Source organism: Helianthus annuus, chromosome 13, assembly GCF_002127325.2.
Source record: "Helianthus annuus cultivar XRQ/B chromosome 13, HanXRQr2.0-SUNRISE, whole genome shotgun sequence".
NCBI lineage: Eukaryota > Viridiplantae > Streptophyta > Magnoliopsida > Asterales > Asteraceae > Helianthus > Helianthus annuus.
This window is the reverse complement of record NC_035445.2, coordinates 75674853-75698098: the sequence shown is the minus strand read 5'-3', so window position 1 is coordinate 75698098 and position 23246 is coordinate 75674853. Positions and strand designations below refer to the sequence as shown.

Sequence of the window (23246 nt, the reverse complement as noted above, 5' to 3'; positions counted from 1 at the left end):
TATTAAAATATTAGTTTATTTAATTTAATAAAATATTAAATTATTAAATTAATAATTGATAAAAAATAAAGAGAAAAGAGATAAAAAATGAATTCTATTATTCACAATATTCAACCGAGTTATTAAATATATGGAGAGAAAGAGTATTTTGATATTTTTGGATTTTTTTTTTATATTTTTTGATGTTTTTTGATATTTTTTTGATGTTTTTTTATATATTTTGATATTTTTTAAAAAATGCAACTGTCGCGGCTCGGCTTGTACTTTACGCGGCTTGGCTTGTAAATTAGGCGGCATGGCTTGTACTTGTGGGCAGGCGGTGAAGAGGCTTGGCTTGGGGGGGAAGCGGCTCGGCTGCCAGGCGACGCGGCATAAAGCCGGTTCAGGCTTCAGGGACACGTGTCGGCTAGCTGGTGGTTGGATTGAAGGTGCATAAATATGGGAGTTCACTTTGATGGGAGGGTGCATTATGCCCGGTCAAATGGCTATTTTGGAAAATGGCTTGGTCAAACGGCCACTTTGGTAATTTTCCCTTTTGAATATGCAGACAGCTTTAGTAGGGCTTGAAGCCTTTAAAAAGGAGGATTAGAAGCCTTTAAAAAGGGGTAGTGTTCCAGCGTGGAGGACTGGAGGGGCTTCTAGTAACGAAGATTGAGATTTCTAACCAAGGGGTCCGAAGTCACCGGACCAAAAATTATACCTAAAAATCATAAGTCGGAGGGTCGAAAACGTATATACCTAAAAAATCTTATACGGAAACTACATACTGAACACTATTGAGCGAAAAGTTCGAGGGGGTCGGGCGCCCCTCCCAGCCCCCACTATGCTACGCCCATGGGGGCTTCCACACCACTTTCACGTCCCCTACACTGTATAGCCTAAGTAAAGATCTCTGATGCTTCTTCTTTGCCCTGATGTACAACCATCACTGGTTAGCCTCGTTACCTTGAGAGTATTGAAATAGTAAACAGGGTAAGGTTATTAAACAAACGTGAGAAGTGAATGGAGAACTTTTTTATTTTTTGAATTTTTTTCTCATCTAGTCAAGTATGTATTTTAGTCCTAAAATTTATAAATAAAAAGTAAAAAAATTATATAATTACTCTAGTTTTATAATTACTCTACTAGTGTAACTATACAAAAAAAGATATATATTTTCTGCTTTTTTTCAATTAAAAATCACGTTTAAGTAGAAAAAAAAATTCTTTCAAACTTCTCCTGTTTGGTATGTTAAAACCAATTTGTATTTGATCTTTACTCATGGTAAATAAAAGTAGTTAAGTTCAATTGATTATTTACTTTACCACTTGTAATTGAATAGCCTTTTATGAGTCTTAGTTTATGCTAGACAACATTATTTTCTCGACATGTTCCTTTCAGGTTAGTTATTTGTGGTTCCACGTCTTTATTGATAACAATCCGTGAATGGTGACACAGATCGGATAGTGTGGGAGTAGTGCCTCCTCACGAGACTCGTTAGAACTTAGGTTGTTTCTATACTTGCTTCATTCGGACCATCTTTTACTGACAAGCCGTGTCTCTTGGTCCAAAATCATTGTCGTGGTTCGAAGGTCTTTGTCTTTAGTCCAGACTTGCATGTTTTTAGCGCGTTACCCCTTCAACTATGTAACCTCATAAAACATTTTCTTTCCCGTGCTCCTTAAATCTGGTAAACACTATGCATAGGTGTTTGTCGTTTCTTACAATCTTCAACTTAAAATTTGTTACGTATTAAACAACTTGTATTAAATACGCTTTACACACGCATTAAAATAAATTTTGTTTCTCATCAAAACGGTAGGTATGATTAATAACCAAACACATGTCCTTAGATATAAAGTAAATAAATTTTTCACTTACCAAACAAAAATAACGTAATATTAGCTAATCAATCAATGACCATCAATCAACCAAGGATTGCGTGATTGGCAAAACCTTTAAAATATCGTTACATCTAAAAAAATCTTGGCATCACCACTTTGGTGGGGTAGTAGAGACTTTATGCCTTTTGAGGAGAAACCAGGGTTCAATTTCCTACAATAACGAAATGTATTAGATCACACTAGAAAGATATGAAATGTGACAAATAAATGGGATAAATTTGGTGTAATTTAGGGATTGTGTAATATTTGCCGTTCAAAAAAAATCTAAAAAAATCTTGAAAAATTAAATTGGAGGGCTTGAGGGTAAGGTGACCCAATAGGCCAATACCATTTCACTATGACAAATACCTAATAACTTTAAGTCTTCAACTATAGTTGTTTTGATAAACATGTTCACAACTCCAACTAAAAGCTCTAATTCACCGCTAAAGATTGACTCTTTCACCGCTAAAGATTGACTCTTTGTTATACGCAAGTAATTATTCTATACGATTTTTCTTAAAAGGGATTTATAACTAGGTTGGAAAGGGGAAGATTTTGGGTTCAAGTCCCACAGACGACAATGAAGCTTTCCATGTTCAACATCCACCGGAATACACCTGTCAGGGCAGACTCTGGTATCGAAGAGGAGGTATGTACTGAACCGGCGGTCAACGATGAAGCTCCGGTAAATAGGGTCCCTGATTCGGAGGCTGGGGGTGGTTCACAAACGTCGAGGCAAGATCCAGGTGATGGTGTCCCAGTTTTTCCCTTTAGAGAAGAAGTTGCGGCTACGATACAGGTGGGATCTTTAATGGGGGTTAATCTAAACGGTTTCGAATCTGCTGTTGAGCAGGTCATTGTTGATGAAGGTGTGCACAATAGTTCGAGATGAATTGTTTATCTGTTAATTTAAGGGGGGTGTGGAACAACAGAAAGTCAGATTGGATTCGAGGGTTTAAGACTAGCTACGGTATTCATTTTCTCGCTATACAAGAAACTAAATTACAAGATTCAGAGACTTTTATGTTCAGTCAGTTCTGGGGTAGGGTTGAGTATAAGATGGCGGTAGTAAACTCGCAAGGAAGATCAGGTGGTCTCGCTTGTCTGTGGTGCCCAACAGTGTTCAGGAGGGTCGTCTGGTTGGAAATTCTGGGGGTTAGGAACTCGATACAAGGGTTGTGGGTTATTATGGGAGATTTTAACGAGGTAAAGAACGCTAGTGAGCGTATGAATTCTGAGTTTATTGAAGCAAATGCTGACGCTTTTAATCAGTTCATTCTCTCGGCTGGTTTAGTGGAATATAATATGGGAAGGGGCAATTTTACTTATATTTGAGACAACGGTAGGAAACTGAGCAAACTGGATCGTTTCCTAGTTTGTCTAGGCTTTATGGAGAACTGGCCTAACGCATCAGTGATTGCTTTAGATCACGAAGCATCGGACCACCGGCCAATTTTTTTATCTACCGTCCAGTCTGATTTCGGCCATATTCCGTTTCGATTCTTTAATTCTTGGTTTGAATACCCCGGATTTTTGGATTATGTTTTACATAAATGTGAATCTTTTTCCTTTTCGGGACCTGAAGATCTTGCTTTAGCCATTAAGCTTCGGTGGTTAAAAAATAATATAAAATCCTGGCTACATGTGGAAAAGGAAAGAAGGGATGGGTTATATGGTAGAAAAAAGAGTAGGTTGGCTAATATTGAAAGGTTGCGGAGGAAAGAACGCTTCTTGAAGAAGAATTGGCTGAAAGAATGGAATATAAAAGTTATGTGGCAGAGTGGGACAGAATGAAACAGTTAGATATTCGGCAGAAATCCAGATCAAGATGGGCTATAGATGCTGATGAAAATTCCTCTTTTTTTCACCATATTATCAATTCTAATATCAACACGAACAGATTGAACGTGCTAATGATAGATGGTGGTTGGGTTACAACCCCACTTGTTATTAAAGAGACCTTGTATGAGTTCTTTCGTCACCAGTTTACAGAACCGATGGCTAATAGACCGGAATTTGTATGCCCGAACCTGGCTACTATTTCTGATCATGAGGCAACCATGCTGGAGTGTCCTTTCTCCGTGGAGGAAATTAAAGAAGCAGTTTGGGAATGTGAAGGTGATCGAGCTCCTGGCCTGGATGGGTTTAACTTTAAGTTTATCAAGAGATGTTGGTCGGGCCTCAAGGAGAATTTCATTAAACTGTTCAATAAATTTTTCGAGGAGGGTTCTTTGAGTAAGTGTTGCTCGTCCTCTTTTATTGCTTTAATCCCTAAAGTAAAAGACCCGGTTGGCCCAGCGAACTTTACGCCAATCAGCCTGATTGGTGTAATAAACAAAGTGATTTCAAAAGTACTAGTAAATCGGCTAAAAGGGTTGATGGGGAAGTTGATCTCGGAACACCAATCGGATTTTTTGGCGGGAAGAAATATCATGGATGGCCCATTAGTCCTTAATGAGTTGTTTAGTTGGCTAAAGAAGAACAAGAAAAGTGGGATGTACTTTAAAGTTGACATTAATACGGCATATGACTCTGTTAATTGGATTTTTTTTAATTCGATTATGGCTCAAATGAACTTCCCGAGTAGTGTAATACCTCGAAAATTCACGTCCTATAATGTATTGACACATATCATAAGCTTGAACGTGCGAAAGAATACTTTAGAGGGACTAAAGTTGACAAACATGGAAAGTATGTGAATTCAAGGGTTCAAAATGTCAACAAGGGATAAATATACTTTACAGTAACCCTACATGATGCTCGTACCTTCAAACAAATGAATCATGCATCATATGGAACTAAATATGGAAGAAAGTGAGAGATTACAAACTAGAGGGGTTAAATGTGTCAACATGTTTAAGTTATACCTCTGAGTGACCCTTTAGCAAACCCGAGGCTTTGTAACGGTAAATTATGCTCACTAGAATGCACGATATAAATTTCATAAAGTTTCGTATTCAAATGAGAAAGTTATGATCGAATTCGTACATGAGGGGTTGAAAGCGTCAACATTGAAAGTTATGACTTTTCGAAGTAGTAACAAAGTAACCGAGGACTTAAAAACGTGGGTAAAAGTCTCGAGGCCCTTATATGTAATTAAAAAGGGCTCATAATGCAAAGTTACCCCTTCGAAAAGCCAAGAGTCAAGCTGTAATAATTGAAAAGATTTGAAAATCTTACAGCAGGTCTTAGGCGGGCCGCGTAAGAGTTATCAAGGGCTTATGTGGGCCGCGTCGGTAGTAGAAAGATTTGAATTCTGTCAGGAAGATTCAGGCGGGCCGCATAAGCCTTGTTAAGGTCTTATGCGGGCCGCGTGAGACGCACAGATACAGAAAAATCGCACAGCAGCACTGTTCAGCCTTTTAACCGACTTAAAACCATTATTGCTCAGCATGGGCGACCCCTAAACTGTTCCTAGGCCTTAGGGGCACTTGTAAATGATCTGGGTACACTAGTAGACCTAGTTGCCATGATCTTATGCATCAAAGATCACTATATAAGGCCAATGAGTGCAACCATTTTGATCACACCTCATTTCTGCATTTCTGATCATCTCTGGAGCTCAAGAGCCTTCTCTAAGCCTCTCTGGTCGTGCATAGGACTTCAGTAAGTATGCTTAACCTTTCTTAGTTAAGTTTTTGCTTAGTTTTAGCTTAAAAGTCATACCGTCGTAATTAACGGTTGACTTAACGATTAATCACTAATGGTCCAGTGATTAGTCGAACCAAAGGTAGTTATAAGTTGGTAATCATGTGGGCATTAAACCCTTAAAAGGGCACCCTCTGATTCCCACTCTAACTAGTTCAAATATCTGGTCAAAGTTGCTTAGAAAAAGTCAACAGAATGCTAATTTTCGGATTAACGCATAATTAACAATGTAGAAGGCATGTAACCTATTTTATCACTTATATAACTAGGTAATATGTATAAGAACTGGTCTTAGCTTGTTTGATCCGACCATTTACTGTTTTGACCCGGTTCGGAACCGAAAGTCGCAAAACTTTGACTTCAGTTCTGACCCGATTTAGTATGACTTAGATATGCCTTAGGACTTCCTTAGGACCAGGTTACATGATGGTATGACCCTCTATGACTGGTTCGTTGTTTGTCCGAGTCATTTCCACATTTCCGTTATATGCTTAAAGGTTGACCATAATGCCCTTTTGACCTTAAAACGAGAATTTTGGATATGTGAAAGGACAATAACCTTAGTTACTGATTTCTAAACATGTCCCTAAAATTTCATGTCAATTCGAGGTCCAGAATAGGAGTTATGCTAAATAGCGCAATTAAGAAAACTTTTGTAATTAAACGGCGCACTTAGCATAAAGCCTATCTAAACCCAAATTTCGACACCAAACCTTTCACACACTGATGTAATATAATATTTTGGGATTTTTAAAGATTTTTAATTATTTTTAACCTGCTCATAACCTAAGGTTATGACCTTGATTCGATAAATACCGAATATACCCTTTTCGGACATAAAAGGAGTTCTAGATAGTATTTTGACGCCAATCCAATTGCTACTGTTTTTAAATAATAAATAAAGTATTTTGAAATTTATAACCTGATCAGAAAACTCAGATTTCCTGTATAACCCGGAAATTGCTTAAAATGACTTTATACGCGTATTAAACGCATAGTTTGGGTTTGTAACCAGTTTGTCACATAAGACTTAACACCAACTGATTTACCCTGTTAAATTAAGTTGTTTTACTGATTTATTTAGGCCCGAATCACAGGAGTTAAATTAATCGCTTTTATAATCTTTAAAATGACCAAAATATCCCTACGGGGCGTATTATGAGATTAAACTCGTTTTGGGCATAATGGAAGGTATCCTACTGATATCACAACATATTTAGAGCATATTGACTTAGAAAACCTGTATAAGACTCTTACGGTTACCTGTTACGCCATTTACGCGTTAGGTTGGGTTTATGTAACTAGTTTACATAAATTAGCCGAAACGGGTCAAACCTTGTCGTTTTATCTCAAAATCCAGAACGTGGTTGATTTACCGATATTATACAAGTCTTCAAACTTGTCGGGTCTAAATCACATTCTATTCCGGTCTTCGCTTAATCATGCGTTTTGAACCGTAAACCTTTCCTTAAAACTAACCGGTCTAAGTTATGACTTGAATAAGACCCGTTAGGAATCTAATAGGTTAATAAAACCTTCGTTCCAGATTAAGAGACCCAGTAGAAGTACTTGTGCTTGCTGATTTGAATATACGGCTGAGTATAAATTGCATTGCTAGCTCAGGTAAATACTTTTAACTTATTTTCCCTTATACGGGCTTGGGATACGGTATTATAAAAATACCGCTTGGTCGGGTGTAGAAACCTTTTAATCGAAGATGATTAAATTGCATAATCCCATTTTAATCTGTATTGATTGATAATAAATAATATTAGGGGTTAATGACCGTGTCCTGGATATCCTTGGCTCATTTAAAAAGGTGAATGGCCATAACTTAAGCACAAGGTGTAGGCATAACACCTCCTGTTGCGTATTTAAAAGATATACTCACTCGTAAGGTGTCTTCTTGTGAGTTATATTTATGGTGTGTCGATTAATCTTGACTGGCTTGTATTATAGAATCACCGGCCCTAAATGTTGGACAAACATGTAAATCGGATACAAAATTTTAATTAATAAAATTGTCCCAGGTTATAAAAGATATGTTGTGCCTTGTGCATTCAAATCAATTTTCTTAAACAATTTCAAATGAGTCAGTTAATTGTATTTACCAGTGTAAACTGACGTATTTTCCAAAAAGGTTAAGTGGCAGGTACTGTACGTAATTGGCTGGGAGCTCAGGGCGTCAATAGGGAATCTTGCAAGTTCTAGATGCCTAAAGTCTGTTGAACAATTTTCTTTTATTTGATCCGCCTGTGGATCCTTTACTTTCCGTTGTGATACTTTGACATTACTTTATATTCGGAATGTAATATATTTATCTTCTGCTTCCGCTGTGCATTTATATATTGTGATGTTTGACTATGATGATAACAACTACGTCACGATACTCCCCCACCGGGCCCACCGGTGATACGTGGAAATTCGGGGTGTGACAGGTTGGTATCAGAGCCAACATTGAGTGAATTAAACACTAGCCTTTTGTGTTTAATCTCAATGACACAGTAGCACATTCCTTGACCTTCTGAGTCTAGACTTAACATAGGAATACTCTCAATCCTAATCTGGAAATTATTGCTTCCAATTTTTATATATTGGGTACGTCGCCAAGCGAAGAAGCCGTATTAGAATTTCTCCTCATCCGGAGCCTTGAAATGCTGAGCTTCGTACCGCGAGTAGGATAAAACGTACATCCAGGGAGAAAATATTCAGAGATAAAGTGAAAACTCCTTTTGATGAAGATCGTATCTTTAATAAGTCCTTATAAGGACATGTTTATCTTTTAGTCCCTTCATGGACAACACCATTCCTTTCGAGTCCCGTTAGGGTGTAATTATATACTCCTTTTAATATCATTTGAATATTTTATCTGAATTACATTTTATCATCTTATGTGAATATAAAATATGAAATAAATCAAATTATTATTCCTTTTCATAATTGATCTACCAGTATATATTGAAAGAATCTTAAAGGGTAAAACCTAGCTTGAATGTCATTAAAGACCTAGCTATGATGGTAAAAACCTGTTTAAAAGAGATTCAGATTCTTGTTAACATCGAAAACATGTTAACACTCCTGACAACAGTAATACGATAAAATTACACTTGTCATCCTTACATTGGGAAATTCCAAACCCTTATCTAGACTAGTGATTTAGAATCACGACCGTGGTGGTCTCTGACCCCCGTCTAAGAATATTGGATTACGTCCAAGCATAATAGTTTGTATGATCAATACGATCCTGACTAATATCATCAAATGAAGATGATCATATTACAAACATCCATAAGTGATGAAATGCCTACAGGCCATACTTATCGTCCTAAGGGACAAAATACAGTTGATGTCTTTGACTCTCTGTCGAGAAAAGGTAATGAAACATGTTCAGACCTTAATGCCTAGACTCTCTGAAGTCATGGCTTATAAATGTAAAACTGTCCTTGTGACTAGGCCTTTTGCGCCACTTTAATATGCTTAATGTTTTATACTAGGATAAATTATAATGAAAATACTAATAAAATTAACAAATTAACCCATATGGTTTATATTACCATGGTTAATAAATTATCGAAAATGATAATTTCATAAAAACCTCTGAATAAATCATTGTCAATGTTTATGAAGCAATCAAGCTACATGGCTGGATTAGATGAAGTTAACAGCCATTTGAAGGAAAACAATGATACTACCAGAATTAATGTAAATGGAGTGGAACTACAGGCAATAATAGATTATGCAGTTACTCGAGCTCTTGACAGACAGTATGATGAATCAAATGATACCCACTCTAAGACTCTATCTGTGGCTCGTAGTAAGCCCCCTTCCAAAACACATGAGTCAAGGGAGGACGATGTTCATCACTCATCAAATCAGAGGAGTGTTCCGTCTAGACCGGTTGTGCTTAATCAAGAGGCACCAGTTAAGACCTGCTCATATAAATATTTTGTCTCCTGCAAACCCAGAGACTTCACAGGAGAAGAAGGAGCCATCGACTGCATGACGTGGCTCGATGAGATGGACATTGTTGTTGACATCAGTGGATGTGCAGAGCAAGAGATTATGAAGTTTGTTTCACAATCTTTTAAAGGAGAAGCGTTGGCATGGTGGAGATCATTGCTCCAAGCCACGGGAAAGGTCCTGCTCTACAACTTATCTTGGGATCAATTTGCTGCATTAGTGTAACACCCCGAAAATATAAATCCTTATATTGGAAAATTTAAAGAAATAATAAACAAGAATTTACCAACTAGGAACATAACCTAGTTAAGTTCAAGTCTTGAAATAGTCCATGATATGGTTAAAACACATAAACTTTAGAACAAAACAAAGTTGGGGGACTAAACTTGTTAAATTGAAAAAGCTGGTTAATAATTGTAACAAAACCAACCAAACACACCAAAATTGGTGTGTCTGGTCGATCAGGAGCAAGAAAGGGGCGACCCCCATCCCTCAAACCCTAGAATCTTCACAAAATTCACAAATTGAGGCTGCAAATCTGCTTCAAATCAAGTTCTAAACACGAATTAACGATCACCTAATCATAGTGATCAACAGGTATGTAGAAATTTGGTGTTTTTGCTACTTTTTGAATTCTAGATTAAGTGTGAAAAACAAGAGATTCAACTTGATTGATGATGCATGGCTGAAATTAGAAGGGTTATGAGGTTTAGGATCAAGCCCTAGATGATTTCTTGACATAATCTTGTATAATACTTGTAGGGTTACATAATCACCATTGTAGGTGAGTAGTGAACTCTAAGAAACTTGATACATGCAGAATTTAAAATTCTTGTTCTAGCACAATCTGAAATTTGGAAGTGATTTCTGAAATGTTAATGATAAGATATGTGCTAAGTTGTTTAATTAAAGTGAAATTCGAGGAAAATTTCAAGATATGAACTTGGTAATGATTGTAGGAAAATCTGACCCGTTAGGTGTTTGTTGAAATGCCTAAGTGAGGATTAAAATGTAAAATGTTGATAAAAACGCAGATTTGATAATGGTCCATAATGTTGTGATTGTGGTCATAAAAAGAGTTCTAAACATGTTGTAAACTGAAATTTCTAGGCAAAGAGTCCGGATCGTCAAGCGGACAAACCGAAGGGAATCCACGGGGAAAGGGCGTGCTCTAAAGGTACGAAGATACTGCTTCGTTACATTAAATTTCTTATTGTTTTTATGTCGCAATATAAAGCATGGTAAACATGATAGACCAATATGTCACGAAAGTGACTTTGCGTCTTAAACAAGCGAACGGGTCAAAACAAGTAATAAGCATGAAACCTTGTATGTCCTGAATGGAGTGTAATTCAGCACCCAAACGGGTCAAACAAGTCTTGTAGTAAGCACGAAGCTAGATACTATTACATAATGCATGATTTTATAGGATGCGTAAACTGTGTAGCGAACACAGTAAGCAAGATGAGAAACTTTACCCTTAATATAGGAGTTAAAGTTTAGAAATTTAATGCATGACAAGTAGCATAGGTAACTAAACATGAAGCCTCGGAAATCAAGCTTGTAAGCTATTCCGTAGACATACCCTCATGAGAATAGTCGAGTATTAGCACAAGTAGAATATGGGTATGGAAAATTACTTTGTCGCTTAACAATTTATGTGAAAGTAGGTTGTTTGATGCATGGAAATTAATCAGCAAAACTGCAAATGAAACAAGGAGGTTTAATACAGCGTTCACCGTAAATTATGGTGGTACCGTAATTTACGGTGGCCAGAAAAATTTTACGGTGGGGCTCTACTGATTTACGGCAGGCCCCAAAATGTCCAGAAGCCACCGTAACTTACGGTGTCACCGTAAGTTACGGTGGATCCCAACTTGATGAAATTTTTATTTCATTTTCTCGAATAAGTTTTCGGACCTGATTCGAGTACGCGAATTTCCAAGATTAATAACACTAATGCTTGTTTAAAATATTAGTTTTCAGGTATTCAAGAAAAAGGATGATGATCAAGCATAACTATCCGAACCGAACACTCTAGCAAACGCTTCCGCATATAATCTTTTGTTTTAAAAACTATGTAAACAAGTGTAGTTAATATCTTGATTATATTTTCGTAAGAACTATACATGTATGTCGTGTTTAGTTTTGGTTTAAAATATTGAAAGTTTTTGTTAAGTCGTCATTTTGGCGATAAATGCAAGGTTCTATGTTGTTAAATCTAGTAATATAAACTGGGTCTTACAAGTTGGTAATCAGAGCCTAAGGTTGCCAATAAGTGTTCGGTTCAAGCTTGATCAAGCATCCGGTAAGAGTTAATCGTTTAAGTAGAAATTAGAGAATATAGAAATAAATCATGAACAAATATGCATGAAAAGGGTGTGTAAGCTCACTCGAATACAAGAAATGCATGAAACAAGAATGATTAAATCAAGTTATGAACTTGACGAAATCAAAACAAGTAAAGCATGTGTTACAAATGGAATGTTTAACAATATATGTAAACATTTCAGTACTAAAGATGGCGGGCGGAGGTGATGGTGATGCGGTGCCAAGAGTCACCGAACAAATGAGAATAGTGATTGCCGAGGAGGTTGGAAAGGCGATCGAAAACAGTTTATCGAACTTCATTGATAAAATCCAAAATACGGTTTTATCAGTAGTAGAAGAAAGAATCAAGAAGCTAGAGGATAACTCGAATCTAGCAAAGGAAAAATCTGGAGGACGAAAGCCTTGTTCGTACAAGGAATTCATGGCTTGTAAACCACCCATATATAATGGGGAGGTTGATCCAATTGTGTGTCAACGATGGATAGGCGATATTGAGGGAGTATTCGAGAGAACTCATTGCGATGAGAATGACTACGTAGCTTATGGTACGGGTCAATTAAGAGGTCAAGCAAAAGACTGGTGGGATAATAAAAAGAAGGAGATTGGAAGTGAAGTGGCTAAGACCATGACATGGGAGGAGTTTAAGACGCCGTTTCTTAAACACCATAGTCCCAAAGCGGTCATAAACAAGATCAAGGAAGAGTTCATGCAACTCAGACACAAAGGTGAATCCATAGACAAGATCACAGGGATGTTTATGGACAAGATGAAGTTCTGTGACGATCTGATAACGAATGAAGAGCAAAAGGTTTATTACTACCATAACATGCTAAGCGCAGAGTATAGGGAGTTCATAACCCCTTCAAAGTACGAGACCCTTACCGAGATTGTCAATGCCGCTCGGGAAAGGGAAATCGAGCTGAAAAAAAGTATAGAACGGGGTGAACGAAGGGCACAAGACGTAAACCCAAGCCCTACCAAGAAAGCAAGAACGAATGAAACGGCGAAGAAATCGAATACAAAGGGCAGTACACCAAGTTGCAAAATCTGTGGCAAGAATCATAAGGGCGAAAGTCGCTTCAAAGATAAGCCTTGTCCCATATGTCGAAAAACGGGACATATGGCTATATCATGCCCGGAGAAAGTGACCGTCTGTTACAACTGTTACCGAATGGGTCACAAAAGATCGGAATGCCCGGAATTGGTTGGGAAGAAAGAAGGGCAAGACTCGAAAGGTGAAGCCTCGAAAACCAAAGCAAGATCTTTCCAACTGACACTGCTGAAGCAAAGGTCGAACCTGACGTGGTCTCAGGTATATTTATTGTAAACTCAATTCCCGCACGTGTGTTATTTGATACTGGTGCGAATAAATCCTTTGTTTCATATGGGTTTATTCGGCACCCTTCATTTGTTCTAACAAAATTACCTATGCCCTTAGAAGTAGAGATAGGTAATAACAAAAGCTTTATTGTTTGCGATGTATGTGAAAACTGTACGATGAACATTGATGATTAGGAATACGTAATAGACTTAATTCCGATGTCGATGGGAGAATTCCAAGTGATAGTGAGAATGGATTGGCTATCCCGTTACCACGCGAAGGTGGTTTGTTTCCGAAAGGAAATAAAACTAACATCTCTTAGTGGAAAACAAGTTACGATATATGGTGAAAAGGGAGGTAACCCGGTGATATGCACAATTCTAGAAGCCCATAAACTCATGAAACATGGATGCAAGGCCTATATGGTATATGCGAGTGAAACGGAAAAAGAACCCCTCAAAATTGAGAGTGTACCGGTGGTGCGTGATTATGAAGATGTGTTTCCGGAAGAACTACCGGGGATACCACCAGAACGGGAGGTAGAGTTCGGAATCGAATTGATTCCGGGCGCGAAACCCGTGGCCAAGGCGCCATACCGACTTGCACCGTCGGAGTTACAAGAATTGATGTCTCAAATTCAGGAATTTCTTGACAAGGGGTTTATCCGACCGAGTGTGTCTCCGTGGGGCGCACCAGTCTTATTCGTGAAAAAGAAGGATGGCAGTATGCGCATGTGTATCGATTACCGAGAGTTAAACAAACTCACGGTGAAGAATAGATACCCACTTCCAAGAATTGATGATTTATTTGACCAATTATAAGGAGCAAGTTGGTTCTCCAAAATTGATCTCCGATCTGGTTATCACCAATTGAGGGTCAAGGAGGAAGACGTTCCGAAGACGGCTTTTCGTACACGGTACGGGCATTATGAGTTCCTTGTAATGCCCTTTGGATTGACAAATGCACCCGCGGCTTTCATGGACCTCATGAACCGGGTTTGCAAATCCATGCTAGATAAGTCGGTAATCGTATTTATCGATGACATTTTGGTATATTCGAAGAATGAAGCCGAGCATGTGTGTCATTTGCGGGAAGTATTAGACACCCTCAGACGAGAAAGGCTATATGCAAAATTTTCTAAGTGCGCTTTCTGGCTAAGAGAAGTGCAATTTCTTGGACATATCATTAGTACCGATGGAGTACTAGTGGATCCGTCCAAAGTGGAAGCGGTGTCAAAATGGAACCCTCCAAGAAACCCCTCAGAAATCCGAAGCTTTTTAGGGCTTGCGGGGTATTATCGGAAATTCATACAGGATTTCTCCAAAATTGCCTTGCCATTGACCAAATTGACTCGCAAGGAGGAAAAGTTTGTATGGGGCGTTAAGCAAGAGGAAGCTTTCCAAACGCTCAAAGAAAGGTTGACCCACGCTCCGGTATTGACATTACCGGAAGGGACTGACGACATGGAAGTTTACTCGGATGCTTCCTATTTAGGGCTCGGGTGTGTTTTGATGCAACGAGGTAAGGTCATCGCCTACGCCTCGAGACAATTGAAGGTTCATGAAAAGAAATACCCGGTTCACGACTTGGAATTGGCGGCGGTGGTGTTTGCCTTAAAGATATGGAGGCATTATTTGTACGGGGTAAAATTTACAATTTTCACCGACCATAAAAGCTTGAAATATTTCTTCGACCAGAAGGAATTAAACATGAGACAAAGGCGGTGGTTGGAAACAGTCAAAGATTTTGATTGTGAAATACATTACCACCCCGGGAAGGCCAATGTAGTAAGCAGATTATACCCCGATACGGGTACGATCAATGCAACTTGTTGTGACTTCAAGCTTACTAGAACGAATTCGAGAAGCACAGGATGAAGCTGTAAAGATGGAAAACTGGAAAAAGGAAAGAATTATCGGCCAAGTTAAAGACCTAGAGATAGGCAGTCACGGCCTAAAGACTCGTTTTAATAGAATCTGGGTCCCTAACACATGTGAAGTTAAGAAGCTTCTACTTGACGAGGCTCATAAATCCCGTTATTCCATTCATCCAGGAACGACCAAGATGTATAATGACTTGAAGCAAAACTATTGGTGGCCCGGAATGAAGCGGGACACCGTGAAATACGTGGAAAAGTGTTTGACTTGCCTACAAGTTAAGGCGGAACACCAAAAGCCATATGGTAAACTTCAACCGTTAGAAATCCCGGTTTGGAAATGGGAGCAAATTACGATGGACCTATTGACCAAACTACCTAAAACAAGCCGTGGTTTTGATGCTATATGGGTAGTCGTGGATAGGTTAACTAAAAGTGCTCACTTCATCCCGGTTCGTGAGACTTATACGTCTGAGAAAATGTCGGAAGTTTACACCAATGAAATCATAGCAAGGCATGGAGTACCGATATCCATTTTGTCAGACAGGGATACTCGGTTTACTTCGAAATTCTGGCGTGAATTCCAAGAACAAATGGGAACCAAATTGTTCCTTAGCACTGCTTACCATCCACAAACGGATGGGCAGAGCGAAAGAACAATACAAACGTTGGGAGATATGTTGCGAGCTTGCATTATTGACTTTGGAGGTAGTTGGGACGTCCATTTACCTTTGGTCGAATTTGCATATAACAATAGCTATCACACGAGTATTAAAATGGCCCCGTATGAGCTATTATATGGCAGAAAATGTCGGACTCCGGTATGTTGGGGAGAAGTGGGTCCGCGGGGGCTAGCACCTGCCGATATAATCCGAACTACAAATGCGAAAATCGACATAGTTCGGGCACACTTAAAAGCGGCTCAAGACCGGCAAAAGGCATATGCAGATAAAAGAAATAGGCCAATTGAATTTCAGGTTGGCGATATGGTTATGCTAAAAGTTTCCCCATGGAAGGGTATTATAAGATTCAGAAAAAGGGGAAAACTAAGCCCAAGATTTATTGGGCCATTTAGAATCACTGAACGGGTTGGTAAAGTAGCTTATCGACTTGAATTACCCGAAGAGTTGAGTGGAATTCATAGCACATTCCACGTGTCACATCTCCGAAAATGTTTGGCCGACGAAACTGCTCATATCCACTACGATGATATCGAGGTGGATAACAGCCTCAACTATGCAGTAAAACCAATTGCGATTTTAGATCGTAAAGAGAAAAGTTTGAGGAACAAGGTAATAAATCAAGTTAAAGTCAAATGGGAGCATAGAAAAGGGTCAGACACTACATGGGAGTCCGAAGAAGAGATGCGACGACTCCACCCTACATAATTTGGTACGTAATTCGGTTTCAGGGACGAAACCCTTTTAAGGGGGGTGGACTTGTAACACCCCGAAAATATAAATCCTTATATTGGAAAATTTAAAGAAATAATAAACAAGAATTTACCAACTAGGAACATAACCTAGTTAAGTTCAAGTCTTGAAATAGTCCATGATATGGTTAAAACACATAAACTTTAGAACAAAACAAAGTTGGGGGACTAAACTTGTTAAATTGAAAAAGCTGGTTACTAATTGTAACAAAACCAACCAAACACACCAAAATTGGTGTGTCTGGTCGATTAGGAGCAAGAAAGGGGCGACCCCCATCCCTCAAACCCTAGAATCTTCACAAAATTCACAAATTGAGGCTGCAAATCTGCTTCAAATCAAGTTCTAAACACGAATTAACGATCACCTAATCATAGTGATCAACAGGTATGTAGAAATTTGGTGTTTTTGCTACTTTTTGAATTCTAGATTAAGTGTGAAAAACAAGAGATTCAACTTGATTGATGATGCATGGCTGAAATTAGAAGGGTTATGAGGTTTAGGATCAAGCCCTAGATGATTTCTTGACATAATCTTGTATAATACTTGTAGGGTTACATAATCACCATTGTAGGTGAGTAGTGAACTCTAAGAAACTTGATAAATGCAGAATTTAAAATTCTTGTTCTAGCACAATCTGAAATTTGGAAGTGATTTCTGAAATGTTAATGATAAGATATGTGCTAAGTTGTTTAATTAAAGTGAAATTCGAGGAAAATTTCAAGATATGAACTTGGTAATGATTGTAGGAAAATCTGACCCGTTAGGTGTTTGTTGAAATGCCTAAGTGAGGATTAAAATGTAAAATGTTGATAAAAACGCAGATTTGATAATGGTCCATAATGTTGTGATTGTGGTCATAAAAAGAGTTCTAAACATGTTGTAAACTGAAATTTCTAGGCAAAGAGTCCGGATCGTCAAGCGGACAAACCGAAGGGAATCCACGGGGAAAGGGCGTGCTCTAAAGGTACGAAGATACTGCTTCGTTACATTAAATTTCTTATTGTTTTTATGTCGCAATATAAAGCATGGTAAACATGATAGACCAATATGTCACGAAAGTGACTTTGCGTCTTAAACAAGCGAACGGGTCAAAACAAGTAATAAGCATGAAACCTTGTATGTCCTGAATGGAGTGTAATTCAGCACCCAAACGGGTCAAACAAGTCTTGTAGTAAGCACGAAGCTAGATACTATTACATAATGCATGATTTTATAGGATGCGTAAACTGTGTAGCGAACACAGTAAGCAAGATGAGAAACTTTACCCTTAATATAGGAGTTAAAGTTTAGAAATTTAATGCATGACAAGTAGCATAGGTAACTAAACATGAAGCCTCGGAAATCAAGCTTGTAAGCTATTCCGTAGACATACCCTCATGAGAATAGTCGAGTATTAGCACAAGTAGAATATGGGTATGGAAAATTACTTTGTCGCTTAACAATTTATGTGAAAGTAGGCTGTTTGATGCATGGAAATTAATCAGCAAAACTGCAAATGAAACAAGGAGGTTTAATACAGCGTTCACCGTAAATTACGGTGGTACCGTAATTTACGGTGGCCAGAAAAATTTTACGGTGGGGCTCTACTGATTTACGGCAGGCCCCAAAATGTCCAGAAGCCACCGTAACTTACGGTGTCACCGTAAGTTACGGTGGAGCCCAGCTTGATGAAATTTTTATTTCATTTTCTCGAATAAGTTTTCGGACCTGATTCGAGTACGCGAATTTCCAAGATTAATAACACTAATGCTTGTTTAAAATATTAGTTTTCAGGTATTCAAGAAAAAGGATGATGATCAAGCATAACTATCCGAACCGAACACTCTAGCAAACGCTTCCGCATATAATCTTTTGTTTTAAAAACTATGTAAACAAGTGTAGTTAATATCTTGATTATATTTTCGTAAGAACTATACATGTATGTCGTGTTTAGTTTTGGTTTAAAATATTGAAAGTTTTTGTTAAGTCGTTATTTTGGCGATAAATGCAAGGTTCTATGTTGTTAAATCTAGTAATATAAACTAGGTCTTACAATTAGTCAAGGAAAACTATTGCCCTCAGCATGAGGTAGAGAGGATAGAATCAGACTTCTTGACTCTGGTTATGAAGAATTTGGATTGTCAGGCATATGTGACAAGTTTCAACACTATGTCCCGCCTAGTTCCTTATTTAGTCACCCCTGAACCTAAACGCATAGCGCGTTTTATTGGAGGCCTAGCACCTGAGATAAAGGGAAACGTTAAAGCATCCAGGCCTACCACATATAGGTCTGCAGTGGACTTATCCTTATCCCTCACTTTAGATGCTATCATGAATAAGTCTGTTAAAACTTCCGGCGATGGAAAAAGGAAAGAAGACGAGGAAAACTCCCATCAATCTAACAAGAAGAAGAAGGGAAGCTCTGAGCACGGGAAAGATTTCGAGTTTAGGAAAAGCTCGAGTCAGTTCAATAATAAGCCCAAATGCAGTAACTACAGAAAACGACATTCTGGAAAATGTACGATTGACCCAAGTGCTAAATTGTGTGGAATTTGCAAGACCAAGGGTCACAAAACTTTAGATTGCAAGGAATTGAAGAACGCGACATGTTACAATTGTAACGAGGAAGGGCACATCAAAACCAACTGCCCAAAACTTATAAGGAATCCTGGAGAGGCCAAAGGAACAAATGCATGAGACTTCCAGAGGAACACCCAGGAGATAGTGCAAAATGATAACTATATAGCAGGTACTTTTCCTCATCAAACAGTTTATGCAGAAATTTATTTGGTGTTGGCACATATGATTCTATAACGAACAATAAATGTTGAGAAATGTTGTCTCCGCCTGACTAGGACTCCGGTCATTCAACGCGAGATAGAAATTGGCCGATGATACTTTAGAGAACGCTCCAACAAATCTTAGATTGATTTTTAGTATCTATTAGGAATCACTCTTTTCTGATACCCTTATGACAAGCTTTCAAGCTATCCAAAATTCATCAATATAATGAAGACAGATGTGACATTTTGATCCCCTGTCAAAAAGATGATGGACTAGGTCCAAACCTTAAATGCCATTGATGGTCTTTCGTGACCTAGGCTAAACATAATGAATATATATTAAATAACATTCTTTAAGAATGTTAGTACTATATTGGCTTGTAGGGTCTATAGATACCACGGTTAGTATATGTTAAGGCCATCAGGATGAAGAATAGCAGTTGTTGGATTACAACTAAGAAATTGTTTTATTGGTGTTAGGAACCAATATCGAGTATGGCAAACTCAGATAAGACAGCCGTTGATAGTGTTATGAATGATGCGACACATGCCAATGATGCTACGATTGTGAGCCTTAGAATTTCCGAAGATGTTCTTCAAACTATGATAGACGCAGCTGTTGGGAAGGCTGTGAAAAAGTTCGAGGAGCCCCATGCTACTCGCTCCAAATTTTATCTAGGACCACACTTCCTTACTCATAAGGAGGATCTTGTTCATGCCTCAAATGCAAAAGATGAGCTAAAAAGGAAAAGGGAGGAAAATAACTCCCAGAGCTCTATGAAGAAGAACAAACAAAAGTCCAACCAGAAACCAGTATGCAAGACCTGCAAGAAGCGCCATTATGGGAAGTGCAGGTTCGAACCAATAAATCCTTCATAAACTATAAGAAAGGAAAGCCTAAATCTGTCAAAGGAAAAGCGGCTAAGGAAGGAAAGCCTAAGAATGAAAGTGCCTAAAATACCTGAGCTAGTTCATAAATAATGGCCTCAGGTACATCCATTGACACTTTATCAGAGATTTAAATGCTAAGAGTTTTTATTTTGGTTCGGATACCAATAAATCCTTCATAAACTATAAGTATATCAAGCTTTTAAAACGTTTCATAAAAAACCCTATATATTAAGTGTAAGGTAAAACTTACAGGTAGAAAATTCACAGGAACTATTTCTTCTATTCCTGTCAGGAATCTTCAATCATAAAGTCCTAATGTACCCTCTCTCCAGATAAAGTACATCATCATATGAAATTGATATCCCTTTGATCTCCATTGATTTCGAATACCAAATGGTATGACAAAAGCGCCATATAAGGATTGGTGTATCTTAATATGCTCCATAGATTGCTTCCATGCCTGATCAGTATGGAGGTTTAATGCATGGAACCGCAAGGATATTCAAATAATCATATGGTACTAAAGTCAACTAATGGTATTCAAAGAAGATATCTAGAATGGAATTTTCCAAGTAAGTGTCTTTGATTAAATCGGTGGACTCATAAATGTGTCACTCATTCGACACAAGCAAGGATGGATGAACTGGAGCCTGAGATTTGGAAAATCTCTGTCATCTCCTTGTATCTTGATTATCTTCTCCTAAGACTACCCCGTTTACCTCCTGAGAGGCGAGTAGAGTTAAGATTTATATCCCATTTAAGGCTGCATTATTATGAAATCCCCAAGACAGCTAGTACCATTATTGGAAGAGTCGAAAACCCCGATTAAGTAAGTTTTGAAATAGAGGATTCATATAGCCTAACTAAATATTCTGAGAGTTCGGTATAATTAGTTAAGTAAGACGGTTCATTTTGCTTATGCACGGTTACCTCAACCCTAATTAGGCAACGATTGAGAATTTGCGATCAGCTGCCCAAGATCGTCGATTTGTTCGACTAACGACAAGGATTAGCTATTCCTTAAAATTATTTAAGCAGTGGTTGGGATAACCATCTCACCTTAAGATAAGCTTTTCTTAATGGTTGATATATAAGCATCAAGGCTGCTCCTTTGGAGACCTTGTATAGATGGAATGTTAAACATCTATTGTTAGGGCAATAGATGGGTAAGTCCAATATTCAGGATCTGAAAGTTGCATTGGAAACAACAAATAAGATGATACAAATCCCTAATCATCTGTAAGATGCCAGTATTCGGCATAAAATCAAGGATTAATGAAAATAGCAAACCTCCTAAATTCTTGTTAAGGAATAAGGTTCAACAAAAGATATCACCCAGGAAGAGTGTGCCGAATTTGTTAAATTATCAGGCTAGTTAAGCTCCGAATGTATAGAATCATTCGAAGGAAATCGAATGTATCAAGATCAAGTAGCTTCTAAGCTAAAACCTATTTAAGGGGCTTGAGAAAGCTCGCTATGCATTGCATACTAGTGACTGAAGGATGTATTTCGCCAATAAGTCAGGAAACACTATCACACAATGATATGCTGATGTGATAAGAATCCTGTATCGATTGAGAATCGACAGGTTAAGAAGCTCCAAAAAGGATACATTTATCTAATATAGGGGTCACCTTGGGAGTTTGGGAACACTCCAGATATGTTATAGAAGTTAAGTTCATTATGCGACAAAAAGTACTTCAAGCATTTTAACAAATCTCGAGGTTGAGATTTCTTTTAAGGGGGTGAGGATGTAACACCTCGAAAATTCACGTCCTATAATGTATTGACACGTGTCATAAGCTTGAACGTGCGAAAGAATACTCTAGAGGGACTAAAGTTGACAAACATGGAAAGTATGTGAATTCAAGGGTTCAAAATGTCAACAAGGGATAAATATACTTTGCAGTAACCCTACATGATGCTCGTACCTTCAAACGAATGAATCATGGATCATACGGAACTAAATATGGAAGAAAGTGAGAGATTACAAACTACAGGGGTTAAATGTGTCAACATGTTTAAGTTATACCTCTGAGTGACCCTTTAGCAAACCCGAGGCTTTGTAATGGTAAATTATGCCCACTAGAATGCACGATATAAATTTCATAAAGTTTTGTATTCAAATGAGAAAGTTATGATCGGATTCGTACATGAGGGGTTGAAAGCGTCAACATTGAAAGTTATGACTTTTCGAAGTAGTAACAAAGTAACCGAGGACTTAACAACGTGGGTAAAAGTCTCGAGGCCCTTATACGTAATTAAAAAGGGCTCATAATGCAAAGTTACCCCTTCGAAAAGCTAAGAGCCAAGCTGTAATAATTGAAAAGATTTGAAAATCTTACAACCAAGCATTTTAACAAATCTCGAGGTTGAGATTTCTTTTAAGGGGGTGAGGATGTAACACCTCGAAAATTCACGTCCTATAATGTATTGACACGTGTCATAAGCTTGAACGTGCGAAAGAATACTCTAGAGGGACTAAAGTTGACAAACATGGAAAGTATGTGAATTCAAGGGTTCAAAATGTCAACAAGGGATAAATATACTTTGCAGTAACCCTACATGATGCTCGTACCTTCAAACGAATGAATCATGGATCATACGGAACTAAATATGGAAGAAAGTGAGAGATTACAAACTACAGGGGTTAAATGTGTCAACATGTTTAAGTTATACCTCTGAGTGACCCTTTAGCAAACCCGAGGCTTTGTAATGGTAAATTATGCCCACTAGAATGCACGATATAAATTTCATAAAGTTTTGTATTCAAATGAGAAAGTTATGATCGGATTCGTACATGAGGGGTTGAAAGCGTCAACATTGAAAGTTATGACTTTTCGAAGTAGTAACAAAGTAACCGAGGACTTAACAACGTGGGTAAAAGTCTCGAGGCCCTTATACGTAATTAAAAGGGGCTCATAATGCAAAGTTACCCCTTCGAAAAGCTAAGAGCCAAGCTGTAATAATTGAAAAGATTTGAAAATCTTACAACAGGTCTCAGGCGGGCCGCGTAAGAGTTATCAAGGGCTTATGCGGGCCGCGTCGGTAGTAGAAAGATTTGAATTCTGTCAGGAAGATTCAGGCGGGCCGCATAAGCCTTGTTAAGGTCTTATGCGGGCTGCGTGAGACGCCCAGATACAAAAAAAATCGCACAGC

At 38.1% G+C, this 23246-nt stretch overlaps 2 long non-coding RNA genes across 4 annotated transcripts; both read left to right on the top strand.

The window, feature by feature from the left end:
• The first annotated feature begins 9809 nt into the window (after window positions 1–9809).
• LOC110902828 lies at window positions 9810–11528 on the top strand. Of its 2 annotated transcripts, none has more exons than XR_004877207.1 (3): window positions 9810–10070; window positions 10584–10650; window positions 11453–11528. It is a non-coding gene; the product is annotated as an uncharacterized LOC110902828 (long non-coding RNA). The 2 variants fall into 2 exon arrangements; XR_002571443.2 differs by having other exon boundaries at window positions 11460–11527.
• A 5159-nt stretch (window positions 11529–16687) lies between these two features.
• Window positions 16688–18276, top strand: LOC110902827. 2 transcript variants are annotated; one of them, XR_004877206.1, is made up of 3 exons: window positions 16688–16818; window positions 17332–17398; window positions 18201–18276. It is a non-coding gene; the product is annotated as an uncharacterized LOC110902827 (long non-coding RNA). The 2 variants fall into 2 exon arrangements; XR_002571442.2 differs by having other exon boundaries at window positions 18208–18275.
• Window positions 18277–23246: the final 4970 nt, after the last annotated feature.